We start from the raw sequence: 21,720 nt of genomic DNA on the forward strand, positions 1-21,720 counted from the left end.
GGAATGCTGCTCGCATATGACGTCACAAATCAAATAATTGAAATTCTAATAACTTTTTAATTATTTGATGAATTTTTCTCAAACCTTCGGCAATATTTTTTATTATTTTTTCTGCTATTTTTACAATAAACTTTTTGTCAGGGTAAACTTCCCCTTTAAAGAAGGTGGAGCGAACGACAAACACGTCTTCTCTCTAAAATATTTAGGTTTTTGAAAATCCACAATTATTAATGTCTATTATTTGAATCTTCGTGTAGTAAATTTCTTGTGATCAGGCATAACGCGGCATCTAATTGCCAGAATAAAAGCCACTGCTGCTTTAATTCATCCATTCGATTTCATGGGAAACTTTCAACCAATCAGCGAAGCTGGCCCTTAATAGCGAAAGATGAAAACATCGACCCTGACATTCATCCTAACGTAGATGGCGTTCAGCTCACTCTGACGGGTGATCATTGTTGAGGTGTCGAGACGATCCTCACAATAAACTTGCTGTCATTTGAAAATCAGGTTTGCTAGTTAGAAAACATATCAATAAAGAAGTATTTAAACTATCCCAATGGCGTAAATCCAAGCAGTTAACCTATCGTTCGGGGGGGATCTAATGTTTCATTCCCCGCTTGAATAGTCTGGCGTCACGGGTTTACGCCAATGAACTATCGAGTTTATCGGATAATTTGGTACATAAACAAATTAATGACACCGGCCTTCAGTATCCATGTTTGCATTATATTTTTTCTATCTCGGAAATCGATAATAATCCCTATTTTTTGCCAAATTATTATCTCGAAAAAGAGTACAAATATAACTGGGTATTAAAAAAGTAACTAATTCATATTAAATCATCATGATGTCAACTTGCAATCAGGATTTTTTAAGGGGGAGGGAAAGTGAAGGGCAAACAAAAATGTTGGGGGGGGGGGGCAAGGCGTTTACTCTACATTTTTCCCCCAAAACTGTGGGGTAGGGGGTATATCGCCCCGTGCCCCCTGGTCTCGCTATTCTTTGTGAAAAGTTGCCGAGTCAGCAATGATGCGTATCATCCGTTTCTGTAAACAAAATATTTCATTGAAATTCGTCGAAAAACGCTCTAGTCACTTCTCAAGAGAATCTTAGATAATCACAATTGAATGGATCTAAAGGGGAAGTTAACCCTGACGAAAAGTTTGTTGTAAAAATAGCACAGAAAAAAAAGTATTGCCGAAGGTTTGAGAAAAATCCAACCAAGAATTAAAAAGTTATTAGAATTTTAAATCATTTGATTAGTGACGTCACATGCGAGCAGCATTCCTTCCTAGCAAAAGGAAAAAGAAAATCGATGAAATGTCATTTTTTTCAGAATATTGAAAATGTATTTTTACTGTAACTTTTGTATATCTATGGACATATCATTTCACAACCGATCATGAAAAGAAACTTGACAAAAATAAGTTACCAAGAACCATTAAAAATTTATATTACATAACATAATATGGGTCATCTGCTAGTTTATGAAGTCTCAAATCCAAAATTTTAATTCTCATAATTTTCTTAATCTTAAACGGATTTTCCTTAAACCTTCACCAACATAATTTATAATTTTCTGTTATTTTTACAATAAACTTTTCTTCAAGGTGAACTTCCCCTTTAAGGGAGACCCATCTTCACCAACACTGCCTCGTATCTCTCATTATTTTGACTGTGTGTTTAATATGCATGCTTTAATTTTTGTGATCAAAAGATGAATTAGCCTATAATTGATATGTGCAGAAAAATTAAAAAGTGTTTTTTTAACTTAGAGAAATAGGACACACCTGATTTTCCACATGGTAACATATTTATTGCGACATCCTTATATTCAGTATAGTAGATTTGTGTGTTTACATTCAAGGGGAGTCTATATTAAAAAAAGGTTGCATTATGGGTCACTGAATCTGGCCAGATAAGAGTAATTAAGGGCTTGAGTTTGGGCTGCGGCTGGTCACTCATTTCCCGCACGACCCTGGATGGACGGGGATCGCCGCCCCTCGTTTGCAAGCAGAGAGTAATTGCTCTTATTACAGAACTACCCTTTGCCCCGTTTATCGTTCGAGATTCTTGCATGCATGTGTACATTACCTCAATGGCTCTAGCCAACATACGTACTGCAAGATTGATTTCACACTACGTGACATCTGTGTGAGTTACTACTCGATGAGCTCGTCGCATTTGTCAGTTAGACTACATTAAAAAGATGTTTCGTTTGTCTGTAAACCGAGCTGTGAGCGAATGGTCAAGGTAAACATATCAATTATATCATATACAACGCCTTTTTTATAAATACAGTGCTATGATTTATATTAGTGATCTTATGTTTATTGTCATGTCCTTATATGTTAAATTGTTCATGTTACATGCATGGAGCTATAATGTGTATAAATATATAATAATATGTAATCTGCAAATAGCACGGCATATATAAACAAGACGACTTTCCAAATACTTTACTCATGAATAATCACTCTATGCTATTTTCTATCTGATTATTCTGCGTGTTAAACACTTCTCGTAGTAATTTATAGTATAAAGTCCTGATGTTGTTTTCTTTTGCTTTTATTTCCGTAAGATTAAACGTACAAGTAATTGTACGGTTGGTATAGACCATATTCAGCTGCAACTATGTTGCTGGTGCATGGTCTTCCATAGGGCCAGTGCAATGTAAGAAAATTAATATGACAAATCATAAAATGAAATATCAATAATCCATTGATAATGATATGACTCAAAACAAAAATCAAAGTAAAGTAAACATAGGCAAACACATATAAAAATCTAAGGTTATGGATATTTTTATTTTTATTTTTTATTTTATTTATTTATTTTTTTAAAAACAAGTACACACCTAGTTACCAATAATGCATATAGCATTTCCATTTATTTGAAAGCAGGATAAAAGAGCATTGTAGATTAAATGCCTTGCTCACGGGCATAGAGGTGCCGCGGCCGGGAATCGAACCCTGTATAGCCAAGCGCCTTAGACCACTCGGCCACGGCACCTCCCCCCCTTTTTTTTTTAAACAAGTGCACACCTAGTTACCACAAATGCATATAGTATTTCCATTTATTTGAAAGAAGGATAAAAGAGCATTGTAGATTAAATGCCTTGCTCACGGGCATATAGGTGCCGCGGCCGGGGATCGAACCCTGGACTTTCCATGTATACCCAAGCGCCTTAGACCACTGGGCCATAATAAATAATATGTATTATGGATATAATACATACATATATATACACACACACACCCACCCTCTCTCACACACACACCCTCACACACACACACGCATATATATATAATATATATATATATATATATATATCACAGACATATCAACACCAGAGCTATAGGGTTCTACAAATGCAAAGCAAAAAGATGTTCACTCCACCATCACATCTTAGAAACAACGACATTCAAAAGTTCAGTCACTGGACAAAAATTCGGTTACACTTCGTAATTCCGAAGCTTCGTAATTCCGAAGGTTCTTTATTCCGAAGGTTCGTAATTCCGAAACACGCAAATTGCCTATACCTCGATGTTCGTTAATCCGAAAACGAAAAAGGGTTCGTTAATCCGAACATTTGTGGCGTTATTCCGACGGTTCGTTATTCCGAAGGTTCGATAATCCGAAAACGAAATAGGGTTCGTTGTTCCGAAGGTTCGATAATCCGAAAACGAAATAGGGTTCGTTGTTCCGAAGGTTCGATAATCCGAAAACGAAATAGGGTTCGTTGTTCCGAAGGTTCGTTAATCCGAAAACGAAATAAGGTTCGTTTTTCCGAAGGTTCGATAATCCGAAAACGAAATAAGGTTCGTTTTTCCGAAGGTTCGTTAATCCGAAAACGAAATAAGGTTCGTTAATCCGAAAACAAAATAAGGTTCGTTAATCCGAAAACAAAATAAGGTTCGTTAATCCGAAAACAAAATAAGGTTCGTTAATCCGAAAAATGAAAACCGGGAAAGCAGAGGAAGAGGCAGGGGGGGTGGACACTTGCCGTTCAATTGTTATAAGGATGGGAAGGCAAGGGCGGCCAAACGAATTTTCGTTTGGGGGGTAAAGCCAAAAAATGAAACTCATACGTCAAAATGGGCACTTTGGTGATATTTTCACCTTAAGATTATAAAAAAAAACTTTTTTGAAATGACTTCTTATTATGGCAAAATGTATATTTAGCCTTTATTTTTCGGGAGAGAGTATAATGAGCGAGCGGCTTGGTAAAAAAAATCAAATGTGAAGTTGTAAAACTCGTTTTGGGGGTCAATTATTCTTTAAATGGCATTATTGCGAGGTGTTGCGAGCGTGAATCACAAGCTAAAACTTAAGGGTATTTCAATAAAAATGGAAATAAGCAGATTTCTGCTGTCACTAAAAATATGTACATCTAACTAAAGAATTAACACGAGCGCAATACGCGAGATTAAACATACTGACCAGAAAAGGAATCTTAAAGAAAGAATTTAGTGACCTCCTTAGGATACATATTTCACCAATCGAATAACTGAGAGTGCGATGCGCAAGCTGAAAATTTGCAGTATTCCAGCCTGAAAACTTTACTTTAAAAAGAGTATTTTATTTCGAAAACATGAAAAACAGCATATTTATTTTTGAAAAAAGATCTTTCCCATTTTTGAAAAAAAGGGAAATCCCTGTTTTTTATTTCATTTTGGGGGTGCAAGTGCCCCCTGCCTCCCTCCCGGCGGATCCAACTTTCGTCAAGTGGGGGGGGGGGGGGCAATTTTTTTCGGCCATATTTTCCTCGATCGGCAGCTTAAAGTTGATTTTTGTTTGTTTTTTGAAAGGGTAGTCCTAACAGTCAATAATTAGCTTTATACTTATGAAATAAAGTAAATATGTAATAACATGATAAACCCTTTTTTAATAATGCGAGCGCGGGATATATGATGGGCAATATGTTTGTGATCTTCAAAACGAGATGCCTATGTAACTAGATAATAACTGCGAGCAAGAAGCGCGAACAGAAATTTTAAATATAAGCTCTGACCTGATCTAAAGGGGACATTTTAAGAACTTTTTGCAGTTAGCCATGAAGACGATGCGTGTTTCAACCAGTGGCGGCGGAACGTATTTTCCTTTTGGGGGGGAGCCAAAAAAGGGGCCAATAGTGGCATTTTGGTGCAAACGGATATTTTCGCCATAAGATAATCATCTGTGTAAAGAGGTTGTGTGTTTTGTAGTAATCAATTTGAGCAAAAAAAATAATTGATCTGTGATTGGTAAGTTATATATTACGTTTCATTTCTGCGAGCGTAGCGAGCAAGCGGTTTTGGGGAAAATGTAAAATTCGCCTATTTGGTCAATTATGTTAAAAGGGCATCCTTGTGAGATGTTGTCAGCGAATCACGTGCTCAAACTTTTGGAAATTTCATGTAGGCCTAAAATGATAAAAATTATATTATTTACCCAGGGAAGCCACTTCAGTTCTGAAAACTGTTCTCCCAGCTATTATTATTATTATCCGTGTTTGTTACCAAAATGAATAATTTTCATTTTCTGAAATACAAACCTTATTCAATTTTCGGATTAACGAACCTTATTTCGTTTTCGGATTAACGAACCTTCGGAATTACGAACCTTATTTTGTTTTCGGATTAACGAACCTTCGGAATTACGAACCTTATTTCGTTTTCGGATTAACGAACCTTCGGAATTACGAACCTTATTTCGTTTTCGGATTAACGAACCTTCGGAATTACGAACCTTATTTCGTTTTCGGATTGACGAACCTTCGGAATTACGAACCTTATTTCGTTTTCGGATTGACGAACCTTCGGAATTACGAACCTTATTTCGTTTTCGGATTGACGAACCTTCGGAATTACGAACCTTCGGAAATACGAACCTTCGGAAATACGAACCTTCGGAATAACCGAACCTTCGGAATTACGAAGCTTCGGAAATACGAATGTATGCGAAAATTCAACATACACAATCACATAAACTGCAAATCCTCATGGGTCATCTACCTCCTAACATGCACTAACTGCAACATGCAATACGTCGGAAAGACTGAAACAACACTATACACACGACTAAATAACACTAGATCAGAAGTAACCAATTACAACAAAAACAAACCTAACAGCAAAACCCTCCCATACACCATACATTTCAACCTTCCCGGGCATACAGTACACAACATTAACATCACTGCCATCGCAATAGTAAAAAAACAAGAAACACGACACCATCATGAAAAGGGAATCTCATTGGATACACAAACTCAAAACAATAAGACCACGTGGTATAAACGCCGACCAATAAACGACCCCCGTCACCCTTTAATGAATTCACCCCTCCACACCTGACCTCACTTGACTTGTTTAAAAGCAACTCCATTCATTTGATGTAGTTCATGAAGTGCATCGACTTTACTTTAATTTACTTTTGACCTTTAACTCACAAAATGATCAGTGATACTTGATTACCCTTTTGTTCAAGTTTCATGAACTAGATCCTTTACAGTTATGATGACATTTCAAAAGCCAAGATTTCACCGTTGATGTGAGCCGTCGGAAAAGCGGCGCCAACGTCTCGCTTATGCTCTGCTGGCGAGACAAAAATACATGTATGTGCTTGAAACTGCTTTGACTAACAGAAAAATTATTTTCTTTCGCTTGCTACTAGGTTTTGCGGTGGACACCAGAGGCTTACTTTATTGAACAATGTGAGATGGTGGAATGGCACTGCGTCAACTAAAAATAAGTAAGACATTCTGCTTCTGTACCAGTATTCTGTTTATCTCCCCTTCTCCTTCCTTTGCTTCTACTACTACTACTACTACTACTACTACTACTACTACTACTACTACTACTACTACTACTACTACTACTACTACTACTACTAATACTACTACTACTACTACTACTACTACCATACTACTACTGCTACTACTATTACTACTACTAATAATAAATACTACTACTACAATTAATGTTTAAATTACTTTTGTTTTTATTTTTAATTCCTTTTCGTTATTTATATTGAATTTTTACTAATAAATTAAAGTGGTCAACAAATTTGGAGGAAGTAGAAAGGACCAACCGAGACATTGCTTGAATTTTTATATTTTTTTTGCATGTTTTCAAGCAGAGGAGATGGGGTGGCATCAACGAGAAGTTAGGTTATGAGCTAAATATTTTGACGGGACTAGATATGGCGTATTAGGCAAAATTTATAAATCTTTGTGAGGGTGCGATGTGAGCGAGCCCCCAAAATCAACATTTTCTTTAAATTTTTACATAACATTCCGAAAATTATATATTTCAACCTTCCCCCTTTCTCTTTGTTCCTGGTCGTTATTTTTTTCCTTGGGGGAGGGGTAGCGCCTCAAGCCCCCCCCCCATCTGTATGCCACAGTCTCCCACCCACAATTAAAAGGTCCTAATAATGCCCATGTTCTTTATAAGTCGCTTAGCGTGCCTTTCTTCATGTAAACTTATTATCCTGCTCCATTCAAATCAAACTGCTGATGTCGCTATTTTTTTCGCATTAACAAGTCAATAATACGGCTAAAAAAACAATGCCAATGTAAGTATAGAATAGCATCGAGAATTATCGTTTTGAACTTTGCTTTGCCAAACGACGGACAGGCTAGTCTACAGACACAGACCCTGATTGAAACTTTGTTCAACAAGTGGGTCTTCATACAAAACTATAGCACAAATACAACTTATCCTGTATAAAAGTAATTAGTAGTGACTTTAGGCTGCTAGGCCTTTTCTTTGACCACTTTCCTCGAGGGAAGGGTTTGCACAGCAAACTGACTATACGTCTTCTTTTAATACAGACAGGTCGTCCGTTCAGATGTACAATCGTGTGGATTTTGCCTTGCAGGGGCCACGGAACGGTTTTGAAAGTGTGTGTGTGTGTGTGGGGGGGGGTGGTAACCTTGCTTTTTACGTCTTTGTACACGGTTTTGGAAAATAAGTGCGGAGGCCACCCGTTTCCACGGCCCTTGCCGAGTATACATTACGAATTGGAAGGGCGGGATTATATCTCGCCGATTTTTTTTTTCATTTATCCCCTATAATAAAATAAGTTGCAGCAATGAATATCTGATGCATTGAATCAGTTGTCAATTCTGGGGCCCGTTGCAGAAAGAGTTGCGTTTAAACGTAAGTCAAAAAATCAATCGCAAGTCAAAAATGCGCGCTGTTGATTGGTTGAAAATCAAGATGCGCGTGATTTTTAGAGTTGCGATTGATTGCAACTCTTTCTGCAACAGGCCCCAGAACATATAACTTCCAGCATGGATAAGCCGATTAAAGTGTAATGTGTTCACTGTACCATGTACTATGACTTTCACCAAGTTCAACAATAAGAACATCCAAAATGCCTTGACAAAGGAAATACTTGCATACCGTTGTATTTGTACTTTGGAAAGCATTTCTTAATCCCATACAGTTAAGACACTACTATTATGTTTCATCTGCATGGGGATTAAAAATATGCTTTTCAAAAATAATTCTATAATTATTTTCCTTTGTGAAGAAGAGGAGGAACATAGAATTTCTCGCCTTATTTTGTAGACCTTTGTACTTCTTTTTGCCATTATGGGAGACTGAGGTTCCCTATCTACGCATTATTAATCATGCTATGGCATTTTCTATTTTTAAACTGACTCTTTACTATATGATCGCGTTACACTGAGTCGAAATAGATCTTATCTGCTTTTTTATTATTATAATAGTCATGTGATAATGGTTTTATGATGTTGTCAGAATACAGGCCTAAAATTGTGTCTGTTTGGAGGTACCAATAAAAAGAATATTTATCGGAAACTAGAGGCACATAGTGGAAAACAGGACGGAAAAGTGTTTACATGATAAAGAAGATGCAAACACCTTTGTTATCAAGGTTATCATATGATAGCTCCATGATATTACGTTGGCAGGTAGGCATGGGTGTCGATCCCCGGGAATGGGGGATATATTTCAAGTGGTGGTGGTGGGGGCGGGGGGCTGTTACACCCACAAATGTAATAATCGCCCACAAATGTAATAACGCCCACAAATGTAATAACACTTTACCCACAAATGTAATAACGCCCACAAATGTAATAACACTTTACCCACAAATGTAATAATTTTTGATCGCCCACAAATGTAATAACACTTTACCCACAAATGTAATAACGCCCACAAATGTAATAACACTTTACCCACAAATGTAATAATGCACTTTACCCACAAATTTAATAATGACTTTACCTACAAATGTAATAAATTTGAAATGATTTTTGGCGAATTCGTTCTAAACTAATATCCTATATTAATGCGTTCATATAGCAAAAAGTTCAGTCTTTTTTCAGACCCGGTTAATGAAATATTACAGTACAAGTCCAAGTCTTTTTCCAGACCCGGTTTTTCAAAATTATAATATACGTCCAAAGTCTTTTTACAAGACCCGGTTGTTTCAAAATTATAATATACGTCCAAAGTCTTTTTTCCAGACCAGGTTAATTCAAAAATTATAATGCAAGTCCAGAGTCTTTTTTTTCAGACCCGGTCGTTTCAAAAGTTATAATATACGTCGGTGAGGGGTAAAGACAACACTCTAAACCCAAGCATTTTAAGTGGGTTTAATTTTGAAGATTGGTCTCAGCTGTCATTTTTTTCAATATTTCTTTATCTTTTAAATAATCGGGTCCAGACGAAAGACTAAGCATAATACTCGTGTTATTCCACAAGAATAAGAATATGAGTCTTTTGTTTTTAGGATTGTTTAAATCATTTTCAAATCACCGGGTCTGAAATAAAGACAACGCTCTAAACATGTGCTTTTCTACATGCATGGTCTTAATTTGGAGGATTGTTGGTTCTTAGATTCGTTGTTGGGGGTTGAGTTTTATTGATTTTTTATTCCTGAAATAATTTTGTCTGGAGGAAAGTCGATCTTCGACAATCGGTCTTCATGTTGTTCCACAGTAATTAGATTATTGGGTATTCGTTTTAGAATATTTGTAAAAACTATTTTATTTTTCAAATAGTAACCAAGTCTGGAGAAAGGATGTCTGCTTTACCCACGCGTTATTACAATGTTTTGTAGGGGTAGTAGTATTATTAAAAAAAAGACATATTTTTACTGGGTGAAACTTTGGAAATTTGGTCTTAGATTCGAAGTTTTTCAGTTACTTTTTTTAATAGCCGGGTCTGGAGGAAAGAGTGCGTTTTAAAACTCGTGTTATTCCACGAGAATAAGAATATAAGGTCTTATGTTTGAAGATTTTTTCGTAACTGTTTTAGGTCTGGAATGAAGACAACACTCTAAACCTCTTTAAAACAGGTTCTTAGGTTGAAGGTTTGTTTGGTCTGACTTTGATTTTTTTTTTAAATTCTTACTATTAGCGTTTTTTTAAGAAAAAATGGTCGGGCTGAAAGACTAACGCTATATCCAGCATTAATAAGATTATGGGGGTCTTTATGCTGTTTTTAAACTGTTATTCATAATGTTTAAATAACAGGTAACCGGGTCTGGAGAAAAGACTACGCTTGATTCTCAATTTACTCTTAGTGCATATATTCACAATATACACCGTATAAGTTGAAACAACAACAAAGACATTAATTCCACCGGTTTAAATAACTGGGTCTGGATAAAAGACTAAGCTCGATTCCCAATTTTTTTCACAGGAATATCATTATCGTATCTTAGTTTGGACTTATATTATAAATTCTGTAATAACTGGGTCAGGAAAAAGACTTTGGACTTATTAAAATTCTTGAAACAACCGGGTCTGGGAAAAAGACTTTGGATTTATATTATATTTTTTTAAACAACCGGGTCTGGAAAAAAGACTTTGGATTTTTATTATATTTTTTTAAACAACCGGGTCTGGAAAAAAGACTTTGGACGTATATTATAATTTTTGAAACAACCGGGTCTGGAAGAAAGACTTTGGACTTATATTACAATTTTTGAAACAACCGGGTCTGGAAAAAAAGACTTTGGATTTTTATTATATTTTTTTAAACAACCGGGTCTGGAAAAAAGACTTTGGACGTATATTATAATTTTTGAAACAACCGGGTCTGGAAGAAAGACTTTGGACTTGTACTTTGATGTTTTATTAACCAGGTCTGAAAAAAAGACTTTGCACTTTTGTGCTATATGAACACATTACTATAGGATTTTAGTTTAGAACGGATTCGCCAAAAATCCCTTCAAATTTATTACATTTGTGGGTAAAGTCATTATTACATTTGTGGGCGATCAAAAATTATTACATTTGTGGGTAAAGTGTTATTACATTTGTGGGCGTTATTACATTTGTGGGTGCAACAGGGGCACTGAATCATCACCCCCAATGATTTACCAATTTGATAAAACTTAGTATTTTTTAAAATAATATTCATATTCATTATAATGATGATAAGGGTAAGATAATCAGGTTAAGGAGGGATTACAAGATGATCATGGTTGATCAGATGGTATACAAATAGCGAATAGGCATGAGTGCGATGGTGCGAGATTTCGCATGAGGTGAAAGAAAGATGCTCTATTCAACGAGGCGTTAGCCGAGTTGAATAGAGCGTTTCATTCTTTCACCGAATGCGAAATCTCGCACCATTGCACGAATGATATTCGCTATTTGTGTTGTACAACGCCTCGGAATCTAGCGAAAATATGAAAAAACAAGAGTTTTTCCCTCCAGTAATCTATAAAAAGGGAGCAAAAATATTGAAAGCGAAAAGCAAAATCCCACAAGCCGGGCCCACAAGCGCACATGATCTTGGACAGCATTGCGCATTTAGCCAGCGAGCTGTACGCGCATTGTCACCTTATTCAATGAAATCGCATTGTGACGTCACCTCCTAAAGCCGTGCAGTGGTACATTTTGGATGGTACGTCTTGTGTGCAACGGTACGATTGTATGACATTCAGCCTCCCATTTGATCGCGTACAACTCGCTAAGTAGGCGTTGTACAATACTGATTATTGTATGTACGCATGATGATCATCGATTTTTTTTTTTTTTTTTGGACTCAGCTCGGAGCCATTTTGGGGGGGGGGGGTAGTTACTCTCTTACTTTATTAGAGCGTTTTCGCATTTACTACGGGGAAACTCTCTAGAACGCATCGATTCTTTTGAAAATACAATTGAAATAAGAGTGGAGGACTGAGAAGATTTTGTCGAAATTTGGACTGGGACAGCAGATCATCAATGTCAACAGATGAGACTAGTTTAGGCCTATCCATATCCTGTAACACAACAAACAAGAAAGCATGTCAGGGACTATTGTACGCGTTGTAAGAGAGCGCGCGAGAGAGAGTAGCACCCGAAAAAGAAAACAAACGTTTCCCCAGTGAAACTAAGCATTTTGAACACCGTATAGGGGAAAGCCCATGATACTGCAATAATTAGTAAAAGGTTGTGTGCATGTTTGACGCGAAAGTACAATCCAGATAGTGAAATAACGACAATTTTTGGCATGTACAAATGAATATTGTCCACTTTCTCGAGCACCACTAAATCCATAATTTATTTGCCCCTCTTTCAATTCATTTTTCTTAAATACAGTGAACTTAAAGACCAATCTAGTCGCGAAGAAGCCAATTACAAGGCCCGTGTTGATCTCGCTGTGACGTACAGGGCATTGGAATACTATGGTATGGGGGAGGGCATCTGCAACCACTTGACTCTTAGAGCGCCCTCTCGTGTCAGAGAAGAAGATGTCATGCTTCTCATTCCATATGGAATGCACTGGAGAGAGGTAATTGATCACAAGGGAGTTCCGATTGACACGTTCGCCTCCCCTCCACTCTCCCCCCTCCATTTACCATACCAATCATACCATTAGGCACATACCACTGAGACCATTGGGTATATGGTATACCATTCACCATACCAATTACACCATTATTAGAGGCACATACCACTGAAACACCATTTGGTATATGGTATACCATTCACCAACCAAATCATACCATTATCAGAGGCACATACCACTGAGACACCATTGGGAATATGGTATACCATTCACCATACAAATCATACCATTAGACACATAAAACTGAGACACCATTGTATAGCACTGAGACATCATTGGGTATATGGTACACCATTTACCATTAAACAGCCTTCCACGTACCATTAAGAATGTACCATTGAAACACCACTTAAACACCATTCACGTACCATTTACCATTCAATTCACCATTCAACTACCATTCGCCACCATTCAGATTCCATTGGCGATTTTCATTGGGTACACTGTTAGAAAAAATAAAAGAAGTTCCTGCAGCAGAGTCTCGAGAACACCTGTAATCTTACCGAATTGCGTAATAATCATTCTGTAAATTCATAAAACAAGAATTTTTCTGCAATTTAACAGAACAGGTCTGTTTTAAAAGGGGAAAAGGGTGTTTTATTCAAGGAAATTTGTAAGATTCCATACATCAAATACCAATTTCCTGTAAGATTACGCAATTCGGTAAGATTACAGGTGTTCTCGAGACTCTGCTGCAGGAACTTTTTCTATTTTTCTAACAGTGTATTTGAGGTGAAATAATTTGTCAGTTGCAAGTGATGCAAAATACTGAAATATAAGCAATGGGGCAATTTGAACATTTCGAAAAAGCAATATACGTATGTACATTATTTTTGCAAGGTGACTGCTTCGAGCCTAATGGGAATTGATTTCTTCACTGGCGAAGTTGTAGAGGGAGAGGGAGAGCCAAATATTTCTGCTTCCTGTATACATAGACCTATCCATAATGTACGTTATCCAATAGACGGAATGAAAGCCGTACTGCACACCCATCAACCATATACCACAGCCATCGGTAAGCTGTCAATTAAATTTTTGGCAATAATTCTATTTCAAATATTTTACAACTTCGGAGAGTGAACTGCTTATAATAATTGGTTCAAAATTGGTCACATGACACTCGATTGATTGCACGGTAGCATCCAGAATGCACTATACAAACAGTATGTCCCTACCAGAAAGAAGTCAGCACAGTGTGTTACATTATTGAACACATAGTTAATTGCATGAACACAGTCTGACCAGAGTGAGAACACAATTTGACAATGTTTATTCATTACATTTTCAGTTTTATTTAATCAGGGTTGCCTCATCAGCTAACAAACTGCTGTTGTCTTGAGGGCAGTGCGAATGCAATGTGGTCTCATTGTGTCACATATAGTTGCACACAGTGAAACATTCCAGTGGGTTAATAATGAACACATAGTCATTTTGTTATGAACATAGTGTGACCACAGTGAGAAACACAATTGAACACAATGTGGGCTCAATGTGTCATTATATTGTTGCCACACAGAGAAGAATCAGTGTATTAAAATTCTAAACACATATAGTCTGTTGTGTGAACACAATTTGACCACGGTGAGAACAATTTGAACACAATGTGGACTCATTGTGTCACACAGTGAAACATTATAGTGTGTTAATATACTTAACACAGTCAATTGAATGAACAGTCTGACCACAGAGAGAACACCTTTTAACAAAATGTGAACACAATCAATGGGGGTCATTGTGTCATTTTAGTTTGCCAAACAGTGAAACATTTCAGTATGTCATACTGAAACACATAGTCCGTTGTATGAACACAGTCTGACCACAGTGAGAACACAATTTGAACACAATGTGAAAAAAGATGGGCCCGTCGTATCACATGTAGTTGTTGTGCAGTGAAACATTCTAGTGTGTTAATATACTTAACACCTATAGTCAATTGTATGAAACACGGTCTGTCCACTGTGAGAACACAATATGGAATACAATGTGGGCTTGATGTCACATTTAGTTGCTACACAGTGAAACCATGGAGCTATTACAGAAACAATTTACGGCCATGCACGCTGCCATCTTGCTTCTTCATTGTGTGATAATGACAAAAACACTGCAATCACATAGTCAACACACAGGAAGATACTTGCAACTCTGTGACACATTCATTTGCCTCAGTGTGTTCACATACCATAAAACCATTCTGTGAACAAGATAGCCTCTGTGTGGAATCAGTAAACGGGGCGGGGGCATGTTCCAGTACACAGTGAAAAGAGAATTACTATGTGTGGTTGTTCAGCACAGTGATGATGACATTATTTGCTCTTTGATTTGTATATGGTTTTTGTTAATATATTTTACTTTACAAATTCCCCCCACTATTTTATTTGAACTGTCGGTGTGAATGGGAAGCTGTTATGGTAACAATAAACAATATTTCTAATATTTTATTCCATTACTCTAACAGCAATCAATATTTATAAGTTTAACATGAGTTTGACAACAATGTAATCACGCTGTGTTCAGTGCAGAAATTGAAAACTTGTTTTTGCAACGTTGTGCAGTGGTTTGTCTTTTTTTTTTTTTTTTTTTTTTTTTTTTTTTTTTTATAAACCAAACAAGTGCACACTAGTAACCAATAATGCACAAAAGCATTTCCATTTATTTGAAAGCAGGATAAAAGGCATTGTAGATTAAATGCCTTGCTCACGGGCATAGGTGCCGCGGCCGGGATCGAACCCCGGACTTTTCTGTATAGCCGGGCGCCTTAGCACTCGGCACGGCACCTCCCAGTGTCGACTTGGCAATCGATTAAAATAACAATAATTAATCAAATAAATCACGGAAAAACAAGTTTTCAGACCTAATATCCCACATATGTTATTAATATGGATATGCTCTTCATAACTTTGTCTTTTTCACCTTTCAACCGATCTATCCAGCTTGCATGAACGATCCTGAACCATTCAAGATAGGTGGCGACTCAAAACAGCATGCGATTCCTCGACAAGATTGCTTATGACGGGATTACGAGGGTTCGCAAACGCTTCTGATGAAGGCGAGAGGCTGGCCAAGGTGTTGGGAACCAAAGATATTCTCCTCATGAAGCAACATGGAGTTTTATCGGTGGCGAAGAGAGCGTGTGATGCCTTTGATTACCTATACTATCTCGAAAGAGCTGCACAACTACAGGTATGTGATAGCAAGATGTACATACAACACTCTCGGGTTAATTGCATTTTATATTAATTGTTTTACTTTACAATGGAAAGCTCTCTTTGTAAAGCAACTTGTTCTGTGTGCAAGACATTTTTGACAGGTGTAATCTCTGAATTAAATTCAATTGAAATAATATCACCATAGAATCTTGAAAGTTATTCCAAATAGTAACACACACATCACACACCCTGATAGACACAACCAACACCTATTGTACAAACAAAATTCAACAATTACTTAACAATTAATTTGTTGTATGTCCTTTCTTTTCACAGTTACAAAACAACAAAAGGTTGAAGTGAGTAGCTGAGGATTCAGTGTTGATATAAATAAATGAAAAATACATATACCCTCACAAGTACAACCCTTTCTCAGCATCAGTACCCGACAGCTAGAGTCACAACATCTATAGGCCTACAAAGTGACTAGTCCAGCAACTGGACCCCTCCCCCGATCTGCCACTGTAAGTACTACTCACAACAGCCTACAACAATGTGCTTTCTAATCCTACATGCATGCATATCACAAATTGTGTTCAGTGTTTTAAATTCTTGATCACTGAATTCTCAGTTTCCCTCAGACCATGTACTTGGACAACCTTATTTCAGAAGACAACTTCTAGAACTTCAAAGGAACTACAATAGCATCATGCCTTTCTAAATGTGGAAAATCAAATAGAAGCAAAATCATCATGAAAGAAACTTGCTCCCTATAATTATTTAGTAAACTCCTCAGATCTTTCATTATCATTGCATAATTATGCAGACTTCCTTTTCCCTTTTCTCTGTTCCGTCATTAATTGTAACTCCGGTACTCTACATATGGGATTTGGGATATAATAAATAAATCTATTACTATCATTATTTGCTTTATCCTAAAAATTGTTGCCTTTCATTCCTTCGGAGCATGAACTTCATCTTTTTAAAAAATTTCCCGTCTTTTTCTTTCCTCTGAAACTACAGGTTTTAATAATGTCGTCGGGTGCCAAAATGATGAAAGCTCCTCTTGAAGTCATCAAATCAGTAGCCGATGATGACTGCTATGAACACAACGCATGTGCATTCTTTGAGAGTATGAAGAGAATACTTGCGATGAAAAGCCAAACTTTATGGACTGAGAATTATAATCTAAGTCTAAGTTAACTTAAGGAATTATTGGACAGCACAGAGATGCCAAATTAATGTGCTTTTTTGTTTCATGCTGAATAATCAAAGTGGCTGGCCAACTTACATAGAATGCAATACACAAGTATAAAACAATCGGTTTGCTGGTATATTATTTTAAATGCATTTGACTTTATAATGTAATGGTGATATTAACTGTATGATTTTGATGGTGAACTTGACAAAGAATGTATTTTTTTATCACATGGAATATTCAAGTGACCAGCCACCTTTTATGCAATGTGTAAAGAGACTTTACAATACACAACACACAAGTATAAAAGCGAGTGCTGAATATTTTGGGGAACCGTTATCATTTTGATAACAAATATATTTAGATTAATTATGTAATTTTGTTATTTTCATATTTTAATGAAATTGATGGAGAATTAAAAAAAATATATTTTTGATGGTAAGACTTGAGTAATTTTACTTAAAGGAAATGAAACCTTTGAAAAATTTATTGTGTGAAAACAAAGAATCAAAATACAAAATAAACAAAGATCAACACAAGGTTTGAGAAAAATTGAACAAATAATAAGAAAGTTATGAGCATTTTATCATTATTGTAATGTAGATCCTCCTTTTGGCAATGCGACAAAGATGCATGATGTCACATGTAAGCAACTTTCCCATTACTTTTCTATATGTTTCACTTAAACTGCCTCTTTTATCACATCTATTAGTAGATCATGTATTCTTTCTACAGTGCGTATCAAAAAAAAGTTTACACTTAGAAAAATCCTGTAAAATATATACATTTGTAATATCCTGAAGATTTTCCATATTTTAACGTTGGTACAGATCCATTTAAGCAAAGGACGATACAACTGTCGAAACATATTTCCGCTTGAGTGAGCACCACTTACTTTTGAAAAGTTAGTGAAAAATGACTTGCGCAGAACTTTGAAATAGTTATGTGAATAAAAGTAGACCTTAATCATGAATAACACGTGGAATTTAGCTAGTAAAATTGACTTGAAGATATCTTTTACCTTTTTTAATTTGTTTCCTTGCCCAAACCACTTCCAGGAGTGCATTGCGCCCCATCCCACTCACCCACACACAGAGGCCATTGTGACGATATTTGTTTTACACCGAACTGTGATTTACATAATATGGCTTAGGCTTGAATTTCATTTTGTTAATAATTGTCAAGCTTGGGAAAAGTGTGGAGAAAACAAATATTAAATAAGAAATGAAATGTAAACCCACTTTAAATGATAAAAACTTATTAAAAAAAATGCTAGAGATGTCTGGTATAAACTTTTGTTCAGATTCAGTTATGTCCTCAGATCCAATTGGAACAAAAAGGGTAAAGGTTGTGTTTACTAAATGTTGAAATTTCAACTTGGGTGGCAAAATTGTTAGAAAATGCTTGAATGTATCCGTTTCACTTCAATTGACTAAAAGTGCAAGGGAAATGTATGAGAAATGTTTCGCAGGGTAAGTTTGATTTCGCCCTTTCCCCTTGATACAGCGTACAAACGAGCATTTCTGCGCAAACAGATTTCTGCAAGCTTTACGAAAATGGACAGTGCTCACTCATTGTAACATTCTGTCAAAACTTTTACTTTCATTGGATAGATGAGACCAAAACCCAAGATTATATGTGAAAATATTACCCTCATGTTGTATATATTTTTAATTCCAGGCTTTTTCAAAGTGTAAACTTTTTTTGATACGCACTGTATAGGAGGGCACACAGTTTAATACATATTTTTAAAGAATACATTATGGATAAAGAGTTTGTATCACTATCATATTTTTTCCCAATTCTGTGAGCGAAATTCGAGCTTCTCTCCCTACCGCTCCAACAACGCTCGAGCGGTGTGACCAGGTCTTAAACGACAAAAGGTGTTGTCATAACACCAATGGCATTGAACTCACACTGTAAATATAAACACCAGAGTGAAACGACTTGTGTAATCTCTGTGTACACCGGTTTACACAATAGTTTTTGCTGTGTAGGGTTGCACTTTAGCCAGTACACCAACACATACACTTTCAAACCCATACTAGAAGGCTAGCTTGGTCCCACTGCACTTACGGATGCAGAGAGTATGTTAAATGGAAAGAATCTTGCCGTTATGTATCCGCTTTGTACTCTTTGCATATGTGTTTCATATGCTCTATATCCATCGAGCATCCATCTACTGTTATTTCATTGTTCGCCAATTTTGTACATTGTCTGGAGCAGATGAAAACAGATGGAGCCACCCCAAAAATTTGCTTGTCCACTGTATCCGTTATGAATACGTTTTGTGTCCGTCAGCCAGCGGGCCATAACAGGGACCCCATATCCTTACCCAGAGTGAAACACAGGTTTCCTGGATCAATCCTTACCCATAATGCAACATTTATCTATATTGCAGATATATACTTTATAATATTTAGCCAAAAGAGACAAGAGAGAGAAAGAGGAGGGATATTTCAATATTATGCTCCGAAGTATCCCTTAGTTTTCAATAAAGATTGTATTGATATCATAAATCATAGAAACCTAATTCATAATATATTGTTTTGTGGAAAAAAGTAAATGTATCAAGTCTATATTATAATGCACATATGGTCCTATGGGTAGATATTATCTGTGTGCTTAGGCTCTTTCAAGTTCAGTATCTCTTTTTCATATGTCATATAAGTGGCAAAGTCTATTATGAATAAGATTTTATTTTTCACTATATTTGTAATAAATCAGAGGTGTGAGTGGTCGCAAATAAAAAGAGTTGAAAAATGCTGAAGAGTGTTGAAAAAATCTTAAAATAGAAAGAGCTCCCATATTTTTGTACAGAGGAAAGCAAAAAATAAGCTAGAATTAAGCTGAAAATCAAAACACCTAAAAATCTGTACTCCCACACCCCTGAATAAATGTAATATCCATTTACTGATTATTATTGTTTACTGTTTATACTGCATTTTCATTTCCTGGCCATACTGTGGCAGTCATTTATCATGTTTAATTGTTAGGAATATCAATAATGGAATTGAAAGGATTTGTACAAAATATGTTATATTATACCAGTTTGTGAAAGGTGCACAAGTGCTTTTTCCTCTTTACTTTATGTCATACATTGATTTCCATAAATGATATATTTCACACACTTGATTATTATGAGATATATTTTATTCATTGACATTTAACATCAAATTTGGATATCAGTTGTTATTACTCATTCATTTGTATATTTTCATTACTAATATGGTAAAATATAAAAAGGAAATAAAGTCTAGATCTAATATATGTTGTCTTTATTTCTTTGTGATGGTGATGGCATAATTGAGTTAATGAATGGGGGGGGGGCATTCATGATAGTAATGCGAGCAGATGATGGTTATGAAATAAAATGAAAACAACAATGATAACACACAAAAATGTAACAATGCAGATAATAAGATTACCAGCATTATTACTATGAATATTATTACTGCCATTTATTTTATTATCATCACCATAATATTTCTTCACTATCATTTCTATCATTTTACGCATTATCTAAATCATGATATTATTATTTCTGTAATCATTACCATCTTATTTTCAATGTAACACACTTTTCCAGATAGTGCTTTGCATTAGTTGAAATAGAAAATGTGGGAGAAAACTTCATAAATATTGCAATTCTACAGAACCTGGTATATATACTGATCACTATACTAACTGCTTGATCAAGCTCGATGATTGCAATATATAAAACAACTGTCAATGGAATGTAATCAATAAAACCTGTGACCTAATTTGGAGTCTCATGCAAGTCTTCAATTTTCAAATAATTTCCAAAGAGTGCAATTTTTTGGGCAAAAAATAATATTACCATTACAGGCAAACATGTTGCGATGCAATGCTTCTTGAGGTTGACAATTTTATGGGTTACTACTGTCAATTCCACTATCCGAATCAAGTGTATCAAGAATTTGATATGGATTCAAGATTGAAATCATATTGCTTCCAATCTGGACGAGACAAACAGCTTTAAAAGAAAATAAACATAATTGTTACAACCAGACTTTCACCAAGGATATATATATATATAAATATATTTAAAGACTTCACCAAAATCTTTCACCACAACACTAAATTCTACTTTTATAATCAATTATATTTACAATGAATATGCAATGTGAGTATACCTTGTATCATTTTCCTATTTCATAATCTTTACTTAATAAACACTTTATATAAAAAATACCATACAAATCCCATGCACAGAGAAATAATATATACATTCAAGTGATATCAGGTAAATGGTAAAGATGAATATAATACAACCTTTTTTATTTATTCAACTTGAGGAAAATTCAGATTAGTCAAAAAAGAAAAAGCCCCAAAAGAAATCTCTGAAAGTATCATCCACAATTGTTGGAATTACGCTTTGATTTTATGGGTAGATAAACATTAATGTCATAATTATGGGGCAAAATTTATATTTCTACAGTTTTTATACCTGAATCGGTACATTACTTGCCCCAAACTTACTGGTTTGTGAATAAGTTAATCAGTGGCGTTCTCCTGTTAAAGGGGAATCCAACCCAAATAAAAACTT

At 35.8% G+C, this 21,720-nt stretch overlaps 1 pseudogene; it reads left to right on the top strand.

The window, feature by feature from the left end:
* The first annotated feature begins 1,982 nt into the window (after positions 1-1,982).
* On the top strand, positions 1,983-17,197 carry LOC121411669 (annotated as a pseudogene).
* Positions 17,198-21,720: the final 4,523 nt, after the last annotated feature.

The sequence above is a fragment of the Lytechinus variegatus genome, chromosome 3, assembly GCF_018143015.1.
Source record: "Lytechinus variegatus isolate NC3 chromosome 3, Lvar_3.0, whole genome shotgun sequence".
Lineage (NCBI taxonomy): Eukaryota > Metazoa > Echinodermata > Echinoidea > Temnopleuroida > Toxopneustidae > Lytechinus > Lytechinus variegatus.